Below are 13,054 nucleotides of genomic sequence, written 5' to 3'. Positions count from 1 at the left end.
ACAACTAAACTCTTTTCTTCTATCACCAGTGGTCAAGCTGATTAGAAAAGAAAGTATGTGTGACAGTTTCTAGGGAAATCTAATCCTTAACCCTACTTGGGTTAGAACCCTCACTGTGTCACTCACCAGCACTGGACCTTGAGTGAATTATTCAATCTTTGTTCGATCTCAGTTCCCTCCCTCACAAACTAGGAATAATAGTGTGTGTGTAGCATGGAGTTGCTGTAAGCACCAAATGAGATAGCACCGCTTGAGCCCTTAGAAGAGCATTTGGTACAGTATAAGCAAACAATTGCAGCAGGTGGTGTTGTAGTTACTGTTAAAGTGCTGTTACACCCAGTAGCAAGATGCAAACTCAACCTGTAAAGGCTCAGGTAGTAAATATTTTGCAGACCATACAATCTCTGTTGCAACTACTCAAGTCTGCCATAATAGCAAGGAGGTATTCTTGTGCAGCATGCTAACAAATGGGCATGGCTATGTGTCAACAAAAGTCTACCTACAAAAAATAAATGACAGGTGCCTTTGGCTGGCAGGTTCTGGTTTATGCTGGAGGCTTATAGCTATGGAAAACAAAATCATAATAGACTACATAAAATACCCATTTACATGACATAGTGTCATATCTCACACCATATTCTAAATCTCAAACTTTTTATTCAAATCCCACACACCTGAAATAAAGGTTTAAGTCCCAAAACTCTAGTCTTACTGCTTCTCATCTTAACTGCCCCCAAGTAGCCATGGAACTGAATAGCTCATAAATATAAGGTCAAATGGAGGTGAAAAGAATGGTGTGGTGTCAGAATGACTTGGGTTTTCCATTCTCCCTGCAACTGGCATTACTTTCTTTTTACACGCAAAGAAATTGTAGCTCACAGGAGTGAGGTAATCTGCCCAGTGTCACGCCACCAGCAGATTGACATCAGTTCCACAAATATGAAGTTTGGTTCTAATCCAAAAACTCCAGGGCCAGCTGCATGTCCTCATGATGCTTCCTTGTCTTGTGTCTAATTTCCATGATAGAGAAGAGGAAAGATGTGGAGCTGGAAATAATGCTGATGATTTAGGACCTGATTCTTACCTGGAAAAGAAGAATGGAGTCCTTGAGGATCAGAAGATAGCCTGATCTGCTTCTGTCCTTACTGGTCAACACTGGTTGTGGACCTATGTATGTCTTTCACCTCTCTGTGCCTCACTTTCTCCAAATATAATAATAAAAAGTAGCAGTATAATAAGAGTTCACACACAGGGCACAGTGCTTCTCAACACCATCTTCTCCTAGGATAATGTTTGAGACTTGATTGATTGCACAGATAAGATGAATCCCAGAAATGTGATTCACATTCTGACAGTGACAGAACTAGTGGTGGTGAAACTGAGATTTGAATGCTACTCTGTCTGTTGTAAGTGCCGGTTTCTCCAGTGCAAAGCGTTCCTGAAGGAGTCTGCAGCCCTGCCTACGTGAGCCTACAGTGTGGGAGACACACATGTAGATGCTTTGTAATTCTAGAACTGACGCATGCCGTGTCTTACCATGCATTTGGCACTAGGCACATCTAGGTCTTCCAAATGACCCTATCTATTAATGGGTATCAATAGAATCTTGCCTATAGGCAAGATTTTGGAACTAAGGCTCATAGACATTAACTGACTTGGCCAAAGTCACTCAGTAAGAAGCAAGGTTGGGGTTTGCATCCAAACTCACTCCAAACTGCATGCTTCTACTAGGATGATTATGTAGCTTATCATCCAAACCAGGACAGATATGAGAATGAAAGCCACTATTATTATATCAGGATAGCAGGAATAACCAGAAATATGTGGTCCCCTGAGCTCTTGACTACTGTGCTCCTCCACAATGGGTTCTTCTCATCTCTCAAGACAACTAAGAATCATGGCATGGAGAACTCTATTGTATCTTTATTGTATTGTTCCATTTTAATCATTATAATGAACTTAGGAGCATCATAGGAAAGAAACCCTGTGGAAACAAGGCATTTGGGGTCCAGTGCTTGAGAGTTTTTGGAAGGGGTGAATTTAATTTCCTGCAGAGAGGCTAGGAGAAGTAGCAAAGAACAATGAGCCCCTCCCAACTTCTCCCTTCTCTCTGATGGCAGGCACAGAGTGGAACGGAGAGGTGGATTAAAAGAGTGCTCCAAGGAAATGGAGATAAATGACTTCAGATCCAGTGTAAAAAGAATAAAGAGATCTTTTAGATACAGCAAAGAGATCGGGCCTTATCAGAATACTGCTTCAAACCACTCGGGGCTAATGTTGGCGATTGTCTCTCTGTACACCTAAGGGTGTGTGGGGGGAGGATTTTCTGCTTCAGAATATGGGCCTTGACCTTTTGGGTAAAGGTTTCATTCCTTTAGGAGACCAATTATAAAAAGAACCATAGAACCATTTGAGTCCCTTATCAGGCATAAACATGAAAGAACTTATTCCACAGAAGGATTTCCTTTGACATTTACAGCTGTCCAGGCTGTTGGGGAGGTAAGTTTTGATACACAGAAGACAAAGGGGAAGCTTCAGGGTGGGGGTGTTCACTGGAGGAAAGCACCTTAGTGTGGGGACTGACTAAGCAGTGCCTAAGTAAAGCAAGAGGATGGAAGGAGAAGATGGTGCTGGGAGGACAAAGTCCAGCACTGCAGCCTTGACCCTGGCATGCTTTGGGGCTAATAACCCTGCAGCACAGGGTAAGGTTGTAGGAGATGGAATGGCCTCAGGACAGAGTTCAGGGAGGAGACACCCCAAGGTGCCAAAGGCAGTTCTGCAAATAAGACGCTCCTGGCAAGTTAATCACCTTGTGATGGCTCCTTTTCCAGCCACGAAGTCTGGCTGAAAATGAAATAATCCCTGAGGTCCTTTCCTGCTCTACTACCAAATGCAACTCTAGCTGGCATTGCTAAGTGAAGCCTGCTGTGCCTAAGTGCGTGGCTGAGAGCTAACAGGCTCTTGACTGGAGAGCAGGCATAACAAGCCACCGAGCTCTCCCCTCCACACCATCCCTTCATCTCACCTTGATTTTCTTGATGATCAAGAAGGCTTTATCCCTTTCCTCATCCCATTTCTCCTCTTTGCTCTATAGGGGGAGTAGGAAATAGAGGCCAGCAAGAGGGGAGGGGTGCTGGTCCGGAATCACATCTGGAGGCAGGGCAGATAAAGATTAAAAAAAAAAAAAAAAAAACCAAAAACTAGGCAAAGGCAAAATCCTAGATAACTAATTGCAGCAGGGACAACATTTTATTTGGAGATGGCCTGAAGACTGGCCACCAAATCTAAAGGAACATGCTGGGTTAAGGGGGAAGATGGTCAGCCTCTGAAGATGGCTTTGCCTCTTTTAATGATACTCAGCTTAGACCAATGAACATTTCCTTGAATAGGAACTAGGCTGGGTACTCTTGATATAGGGGAATGAAACGCCCAATCTACTGTATCCATGAGTTTGTGTTCTCTAAAACCAAAGAATGAATTTTAGGAACAACGGAGGTGAAGAGTAGAATATATTTATTGAGAGAAAGAAAGCTTCTGTCTGAAGAGAGAAAGGGTCCCGAGCGGGTTGCCAAGGACTCTATCTTTTCCAAGGACTTTTGTAGAGTAAAACCCTGGGTTCAAGGCGGGGGAAGATAAGGCAGATGGGCATAAGATGGGACATAACTATAGTTAGCCAATAAGATTAATAGTTCAGGTAAAACTGATTATATTAGGGCAAATGGGAAAGCAAGTCAAGTAGGAAAAGGGCATTGTTGGAGCTGTGACCTTTCCCCTAGGGGATGGGATAGTGACTCCAGAGTGATAGGGAACTAATTAGAGTATCAGACTTTAGGATGTAAATGCTTTTGTTTGATCCTTTGTCTTGAGGCCTGGCCCACAGCAGGAGGTGTCTGTCTCCCCAACAGCTGCAAACTATCCAGGCTTTTGCACTGGTTCTTTGAGGACCCAGCCCTGTCTCACTGCCTATGTTTCTGACTAACTCGGCTGCCTGCAACACTTTGTTACCTCATTTAATCCTCTCAACAACCTTTTAAGGGAAACATTATCTTCAGTTTGCCGAGGAAAAACCAACAACTTGGAGGAAGGTAAAACACTCCCCTGTTTGTGCAGCTCAGGTGGTAAACTGGGACACAAGCGTGGTATGAACCTCAGGTTCAAGGCTATTCCACTACATTGTGCTACTCTGTTACAAAGAAGTCCAGTGTGGCTGTCCCTCTAGCTCACTCCACAACAGGTAGCTCAGAGGGCAGAGGCTGAGTGCCTAGGTCTAGGTTTCACTGATTAGCCTGTCACTTGGAGCAAGTAACCTCTGTGAGCTTTACTTTTCTTGTTCTAACAATGGAGGATTAAATTATTTTTTGCCTCATAGATTTGTTGTGGGGATTAAATAAAATGTAATGTATGTAATGGGCTTATGGCCCTTTGGAAAGGGTTTTATAATTTTTAGACATTATTCTTAAGTTGTATGCAAATAAGCCCTTGAATTACACAGCCAGGTGGAGTCTTCCGCTAAACCCCAGCTGCTTTCAGGTGCCATTTGTGAAAGCTAAGATCTTAGTCATGTTCACCACCACCAGAAAGCCCTCCTGACATCTGAATGGTTCATCAGGAATATTCATAGCATTTCACCATTTGCTGAGCATGACTGACCCATGAGGCAGGCAGCACGAGTGTGCTGACAGTTCTCCAGGCAAGTCTTGAGTCCCACACCCACAAGTGGGACAAAAGCGTGCTTTGAAATTTCCAAGTCCAGGGTCATACACTGTGTCATAAAGAATGAAAGTGGGTATGTTTTAAAGAGAACTGGGTCCCACTTCTTGGAGCCTCCAGATGTATGGATGAGCTCGAGAGGAGGAAGAGGACAGGGAAGAGAGCAGGCCCTAGAGCTTGCTGATGCCAGAGGGGGAGCTGAGAGCCTGCCTTTCCCTTCTGGACTCCTCCAGCTGGGGCTGCCTGGAGCAGGCCACGTCCATTCATCTCCCTTCTACTTTCCCCAGGGGCTGTCGCTCATCAAATCCCCGTGAGAATCTGTTCAAATGCTTACTCTGGTGCATTCCCGTCCAAAAGCTTATGGGGCATGGGCCACAGCAGGTCTCCAGGAACTAACTGTTGAGCATGAGACGGCAATAAACACATTGTCACATCTCAGCTGAGCCGGCTTGGCCCGCTATGGTACCAATGGGTCATTCCCTACCCTGGACTGTTAGTTTGCTGGCCAGTGGGAAGAAGTGCGCTGTGAGCCCTCTGGGTCATTCTGTAACGCTACAGCGGCCTCTCCTGGCCATCTCCAGAGCTCCCAGCACGCTGCTCAGATTTCAGGGTTCATTTCTCCATTTACAGGTGTATCCACAGAGACTTTCTAGACAGAACAGGGAGAATAAGAAAGTCCTTGTTCTCATAAGGTTTATACACATGTCAGGGGAAGAGAAAGTATACACATATATGTAAATGTGCTGGACTGTCAGAACTATGGAAAAAACAAAGCAGAGGTGAGGAATAAGAGAGGTGGAGGGTAGTGATTTTCAATAGGTAGTCAGAAAAGCTTCACTTGTTAAAATGACTCACAAGAAGTGAGGGAAGAATACACAAGAATTAAAAGGCTTCAAAGTGAGGGGGTCTCTGGCCTGTTTAAGTAGCAGCAAGATCAACGGAGCATGTGAGGGGAGAGTAGAGTACAGAAGACACTGTCTGAGAGCAGGGCCGGATCCTACAAGGCAAAGTGAGAGCCCCAACTCGGGAGACCCTGGGAACTCCTTAGAAATGCACTTTATCAGGAAGGTCCTTTCATTCAGACACTGGGGTGAGGTCCAGCAGTTTATATTTTAACCAATTTTGGGGTGAGTCTGAGGGCCACTAGCTCATGTGAGGCCTCGTGGAACTCCATGGGAGGTTTGGCTTTTATTCTGCAATCAAAGCCACCCAGAGTTTTGGGGACTTAATTGGTCTGAGATATGGCCTTGCCATGGGAATTTCTGAAACTCTCCAACTAGTTCCAATGTGCAGCGAGAGGCAGGGACACTCTGGCCTTTGGATAGAGAACAGATTGAGGGGGTCAAGGGAGGAAGCAGGGGATTTAGTCTGGAGGCATTGGCCATAATAAGGGTAAGAAATGAGGGTGGTTTAGCCCGAGTTGCAGCTGTAACATGGTGAGAAGCAATCAGACTGTGAAACTATTTTGAGGCTGAAATAGATTTGCAGATTTGCTGGCAGACTGGATGCATGGTGTAAGAGAAACTAAAAATTCAGAATGACTCCCAGGTATTTAACCTGAACAATTAGAAAGAGTGTACTTTTTTACAAAAGTGCTAAGATCGTGGGAGGGCCAGGTTTCACCAAGCAGGGGAATTATGAGTTTAATTTTAAACATGTTAAGTTTGAGATATCTATTTGAGGTTGAACTAGAGATGCTGAGTGGACTGTGTTCAGAAGAGAGGTCCAGGCTGGATGTATGAACTTATGGTGCCTCAGTGATAGAGTTTAAAGCCCCAAGGGTAGATGAGATCAGTTAGGAAGGAAGTGTAGGGTACAGAAAAGTCTGAAGGGGACTTTGGGGGCACTTCAGTGCAGGAAGTAGGAAGAGAACCAAAAGCAAGTGGTACCTAGGATCTCAAGAGAAAAAGTGTTTCCAGAATGAGGGACTGGTCAACTACCAAGAGGTCCTCACTGGTCCAGAAAAGATAAAGCCTGAGAATCTATCACTGGATTTAGCAGCATGCAGGCCACAAGGGACTACAGTGACAGGAAAAAAATGCCAGTGTTTGGATTGCAGAGGGGCAAAAGACCCTTTGTAGAACGGGAGGAGAGGAACAGGCAACAGGGTGGACCAGCAGTTCTCTGGAAACAATTTTAAATATGAAAGAATGAGTACGTTTGTATCTTTGTTGGGGAAGATCCCCGACACATGAAAAAATGAGACACTTTAATAAAAACAAACATTTATTAATTACATCCTTATGCTCCTGGCATTGAATTTAATGCACATAAATTATTCTCCTCACAGTTTTGTTTCTCCACAATCTTCAGTTGATAGGTGAATGATGCCGAGTTCTGCAGGAGAACTAACAGTCACCGCCAGTGAGATGGGGTGGCGGAGGTTCCACCCTCAATGCCTGCAGAGCCGGAGTCCTGAACCCTTGCTCTGCATGTCCCGAGCCTGCAGGCTCCTGCATGCTCTTTTTAAATTTTTGAGCCTGGCATGGTGGTGCACACCTATAATTTCATCACTCTGGGAGTCTGAGGCAAGAAGATGAAAAGTTTAAACCCAGGATGGGCAATTTAGTGATTTAGTAAGACCTTGTTTAAAAATAAAAACTTCAGAAAAAAGGTTGGGGGTGTAACCCAGTTTGTAAAGGCCCTGGGTTCATCTTTCAGTCTGGAAAAAAAATTTTAGGTTTGATGCTCAGCTAGAAGGTACAAAATGACTCAAAATAGCATCAAAGAAATCAATTATTAAAAGTAATGGTGGCTATAGTACTATGTAGCGGAGTCTCACAGAATCTAGAAAAGGTCCCATAGTTATTTTGCTCTTTACTGGGTCATCCCCAGCATGGTGCTATGGTTATGCAGAACTGTTTACAACAACCTGGAATGCCCAGGTGCTGGTCTGCCTGGGTTCTCACACGGACCTGCAGGGTGCAGTCTCATGGATTCCGTTAAACGTGCTTGCTTTCTATGCTTTCTTCTCACAGTGACATTGCTCTCTGCATCAGACCAAAAGATCTAAATAATAAGTCACTGCTGACGGAAAGAAAAAGAAGCAGTATCCATCCTGGATTCAATAGTGTCCCCCAGGCTTTGTGTCTATGTGGAGCCTCAGGATGTGGGCATATTTAGAAACAGGACCTTTGCAGGTGTCACAGTAAAATGAGGTCATGTTGGATTGGGGCGGGTCCTACTCCAATGGCTGGAGACACAGAGCCCCAAGATGAGGATGCCACGTGGTGATGGAGGCAGAGACTGCAGCTAAAAAACACCAAAGACTGTTGGCAACACCAGAAGCAAGAGAGGCAAGGAAGAATCCTTTCAAGGCAGCACGGCCTTGCCACCGCCTTGAATTCATATGCCTCACCTTCACGGCTGTTAGTGAATAAAGGTTGATTGTGTTAACCCACCACAGTCTCGGTAATTTGTTATGATAGCCTGAGGAAACTGGCAAGGACATGGCAGTGCACCTACGAAGGCTTCTGTGGTGCCCGCCTGCATTGTGGACATTAACACTGCACTGGACTGTGATCACCATTAGGACACATTCAGGAGAGGAACAGAATGAGACATCTGGGAGGATCTCTGGAGATAAAGTAGTTCATAACTTATTTTAAGGACGTGGAGAGCAAAGTCCAGGAAGAGCAAAGGGCTTGTCCAAGGTCAGTTGGCTATTTAATTGCGAGTTCAATATCTGGTTCATATTACAGATTCTAAAGCTTGGAATACTTCTTGGTATCCTAGGAAATACTCAACAAACAAATTTGTTGAATGAATAAATGTATAGAATGAAAATGCCTGATCTCCAGTTCAGATTCCTTTGAATAATATGCTCATGGTTCACAAAAATTAAAGCCAAAACTACCTTAAGTTGGCAATTACTTTGTCCAGTTGCTCAGGGTAATGCATTGGGTTGGTTTCACATTGATGAAATGTCAAGGGTTGTTGAAGATATAGCCAGAAAAATTCTAAATGGAAATATAATGCTTTGTAGATTTTTCTTTACCACCTAAATAAGATTTTCCTGTTCCACTGGTTACTCCTGTTAAATGGCTAAGCTTCCTAAAAACGGTGCCACCTAAAATTTACCAATATTACACCTACACGTTGATTCTAGTTATTTTTCCCCTCAGGCCCTAGAGATAAAATCTAGATCGGTTGTTTACATGGTTAAAGTCCTAACAGACATCATTTATCAGGCACCTATGGTGTGCCAGATATTTATTAAGCACTTCATTACATTATCACCAATCTTCACAATAAAGATTAATGATACCTTCCCAGGTATTGATTGCTGCTCTCTTGTCCAATAAGGCAGCCAGTAGTTCCAAAATGAGTTCTTGTTGGAAGTCTGACATTAGCAGTGACACGCTGATGGTTTGGTGAACATATGGGGGGATGCTATTCTGGGTTTTAAAACTTCTAAGAATTTATCGTACAGAATCAGCCCATCAAGTGTGCTAAAACATATGTTCAGAGATGTATGTTACAGAAATGTTTGTCAAAGCAAAAGACTAGAAATATCAGAGATGTCTATCAATGGAGGTTTATCAAAGGGTCTACCTCACTAATAGAATGTCAGCTGCTGAAAAGGATGAGGCAGACCTACAGACAGCAGCATGGAAATATGTCCAAGATACAGGATCTGAATAGTATGGGCCCCTTTGTATAAAAATATAACCATATAGAATACATATGAAGGGAGATGAGAAAGATGGTGCAATATCTGTGTAAAATAAAGAATATAGGGGATATAAATACAGAAAGAAAAGGACAGATGGACAAAAATCTCTATGTATAAAATACATACATCATATATATAATAGGGAGCGGAAGTTGGCAGCCAAAGAAACTATTGTTTCTTTTTTTTAACATAAAAACCTTCTATGCTGTTAATATTTTAAACATTGTGCACGTGTTAAACTTATAATTTAAAACCCAGTTATTTAAAAATAAGAAAATGGAGGGTGTATAACTTGTTATTAATATCCTTGGAGTCTGGGGAGAGACCACAAAGAAACCGTGCAAGCTTATTTCTTCAACGATTCTCAGGAATAAAAAAAAAAAAGTTGACTTTTAGCAGAATTTATACTGATAATGTAAGCTCTGGTTATTAATATGCTCAGAATAGGCCAGAGATAGCAGCACTAGACATATTCAAATGCTGTTAGAGGAAAGATATTCCAGAGCACAAATGCTGGGCAGATGGATGGCTCAAGATGTTTCCCAAAATGTTATGAAGTCTCAAAAGCATACAGAAAAATGTAATATGTGACATGAATTTTTAAGAGGCTTCTTTTTTTCTTAAGGAAACATTCATTTTAGATGCCTTCTCCTGAGTTACTGTGATAATATGTGAGCCATTAGCTATTGAGCTAGAAAATCATAGTGATCCTATTTAATGATGTTTTTTGGTGCCAGGCATTTTAGTCCTCACAATAACCTGATGAGGTAGGGTTTTCACAGATGTGTAAACTGATACCCAAAGTAGGATCTTGCTCAAGGTCACTGGTGAGGAGGTGATGAAGCCTTCCTCTGAAGCTCCTGCTTGCTAAGGCATGTGCGTCTCATCTAGAGAAGAGTGGGCCCCTTAACCATCTCCTTAGTCCCTAGCAGTGGCCAAGGTGACTCTGAAATCAGGTATCCTTTCCTAGTGTTTGTCTTTCCACCCTAACAAACTTCCTCTTAGACCTTGCTTCTAGAGCAGGCATCTCAGATGAAGCTCAGCTAAACTAAACTGTGAATCTAAATGTACAGTAACAAAACATTTCTCAAACAGTGAGAGTCCTTTTTAAAATCTGTACTCACTGTACCTGAGTGTCTGCTTTTGGATTTTTGTAATTTTTTCCATTCTCCTGAGCAATATCTGTCACCTCCATTGTTTGTCCTGTGTCACTGTCTAGACCCACAGTATATGCCAAAACACAGGCTTATTTTAACATGTTTTGAAGCAAGTGTAACACTGATCATAGTACTCTCCTCTTTAAAACCATTTAATTTCTTCTCAGAAGGCGGATAGATTCCTAGCACCAGCTTGCAGGGGGCTCTGCAGTCTGGCCCTGGCTGACTCAGCAACAGCAGCAGGAGCCACGCAGGTCTCCTTTCACTGCTCAAGAACATCTTGGCTGTCACTTTTCATTGCCTTTGCATTGCATTTCCATCTGCCAGCAACACTCTTTCCCTTGTCATTTCCTTCATAAGAGTCAGCATAAAGGCCAATTCTTGGGAGACATCTTCCACGAGAAACCCCTGGGCAGGTATTTGAAACCTGCCACACTTGTACTTTCTTGGTCAAGGCATGTATCAAAAGATTCTGGGCTCCAGGAGGACAGGAACCACACTGATCTTGTTGATCATCCTGAGTATAATCTTTAGCAGCCAGCCTGGTGTGTACTACATGCCCTATGGATACTTGTTGATTAAATAAATGGGAAAAGAGACCATATCACACACCCAGAAGAGCTCAAAAAGCCTACCAGTGCCACACTTCCATCATTTTAGAGCTTATCACTATTTCATATGCAAATATAATTATGTATGCTTATAATGATGTTGCCAACTTACTGATGAAAGGCTGTGTTCAATGTGCTTCCAGGGAAGTGGCGCTGAGATTCATTTGAAAACTATTTCCATTAAGATGTTCAAACAAACAAAACTCTTCTTAATTGGGGACATTAACTATTTGCAAAAACAAGTCACTTGGCAAAATATCTATTGATGCCAGAGAAATTGTTACTGTTTTGATTTAATGTAAACTGTATTAATGAATTTTTATGTTTCAAATGAGTGTATTTTATTTTTCCCTATCTTACTCAGTCCTCATGTATAGGTAAGAAAACAAATTATTTCTTTCTCCATTAGCTTTCATTGCCTCTTTCAAGTGGCTCCCTGCCTGCAGAGTCCAATTTTTTCTTCTATTATTTGGTAATGTCTCCCACTTGTCTGAAAGATTTCCTTGGTTCTAGAAGAACCAAATGGTGTACATATTACCTTCATCTTCATGAGATGAGGAGGTAAATTAAGACAAAGATGCCATGTGATTTCACCCAACCGCTATTAACCCGCTCGTCTTCATCAATGATGAACAAATACTTAATGATTGTGGGTGGCTGCCAGGATCTGTTTTAATTGCTGGGATTATAACAACAAGTAAGATGGTAAGGATATTCTAGAGGAGGGCAATAGATAATCAATAAGAAAACAAAAATATAATATCAAACAGTGAAAAATGCTGTAAGGAAAATAAAAGACAAATGAAGAGGGAGGAAGGGATGGGACAGGCATAAGAGAAAGAATTGAGATGTGTTACATGCACGTCCTGACTCCCTGTAAGGAATGTTACCATTATGTACTGCAAGCATATATATATACTAATAAAAATTTAAAAATATTAAAAAGCTAAGATACAAGAAATGAAATACAGAGCTACTTACCCTTAACCCTAATCCAGTGTTGGGACAATTACTTTAGTGTGTACAGGGAGGCTTCTCTGAAATGATCACACCTAAGGTTTGCATGTGGAAAAGCAGTCAGGGAGGGCACATATGGGGGAAGAGCAGGAGGAGAGTTTTTGAGGAGGCATAAGACTCAGTGTGTTAAGCGAAGAGCCAGGAGGCCAGGGTGGCTGGAATGTCATGAGTGCAGTGGACAGGGAGGTGAAGAGATGCACTCAGACACAAAGGAAAGAGTTGGGCCATCTAGGGTCTCACACAGGCCACAACAGAGAGTGTGGATTTCTTTAAGAACTGTCTTGTAATAAGGGTAAACAATGTGGGCTAGAGCAGAAGCAGTGAGGCGATTTACACTTGAAAGTCCACTCTGGTGGTTGCGTGGAGAATGGGCAGCTGGGGGCCAAAGTAGAAGCAGAGAGCTTAGTGGGGACCCTCATACAGTACACATGAGGAGGACGATGCTTGCCCTAGGGTGGTGTCAGTGGAGGTACAGAACAGTGAGGAGACTGGATATATGCTTGTGAAGTGAGACAGTAGGACTTGATGACCTAGTAGGTATGGTAAGGCAGTTTTATCAAGAATGATTGTGGCTATTTGACTGCAGTAAGTAGATGGCAGAAATGTATATTGAGAGAAGATGGTAGGAGGAGACTGGTGTCTTCTTTTTTAATCAAGGAAAGGACCAAAAATTCTGTTTTAGGATTACTAATTTAGAGATGCTGTTTAGTGATGTCTAGTCAACTAGTGCTGCCCAGTAGGGACGTATTAAATCCCCAACTCTCTGGGAGTATCTGGAGGTGGAAATACACATTTGAAAGTCATCACTGTGAAGATGGTATTTAAAACTTTGCAAGTGAGTGATGCCACTTGGGCAGAGAGTGCTATCAGAAAAGGGGTTGGCC

This window comes from Cavia porcellus, unplaced genomic scaffold, assembly GCF_034190915.1.
Source record: "Cavia porcellus strain 051 isolate PalLab524CR breed Dunkin Hartley unplaced genomic scaffold, mCavPor4.1 scaffold_19, whole genome shotgun sequence".
Taxonomy (NCBI): domain Eukaryota; kingdom Metazoa; phylum Chordata; class Mammalia; order Rodentia; family Caviidae; genus Cavia; species Cavia porcellus.
Note: the sequence above shows the minus strand (reverse complement) of the source record.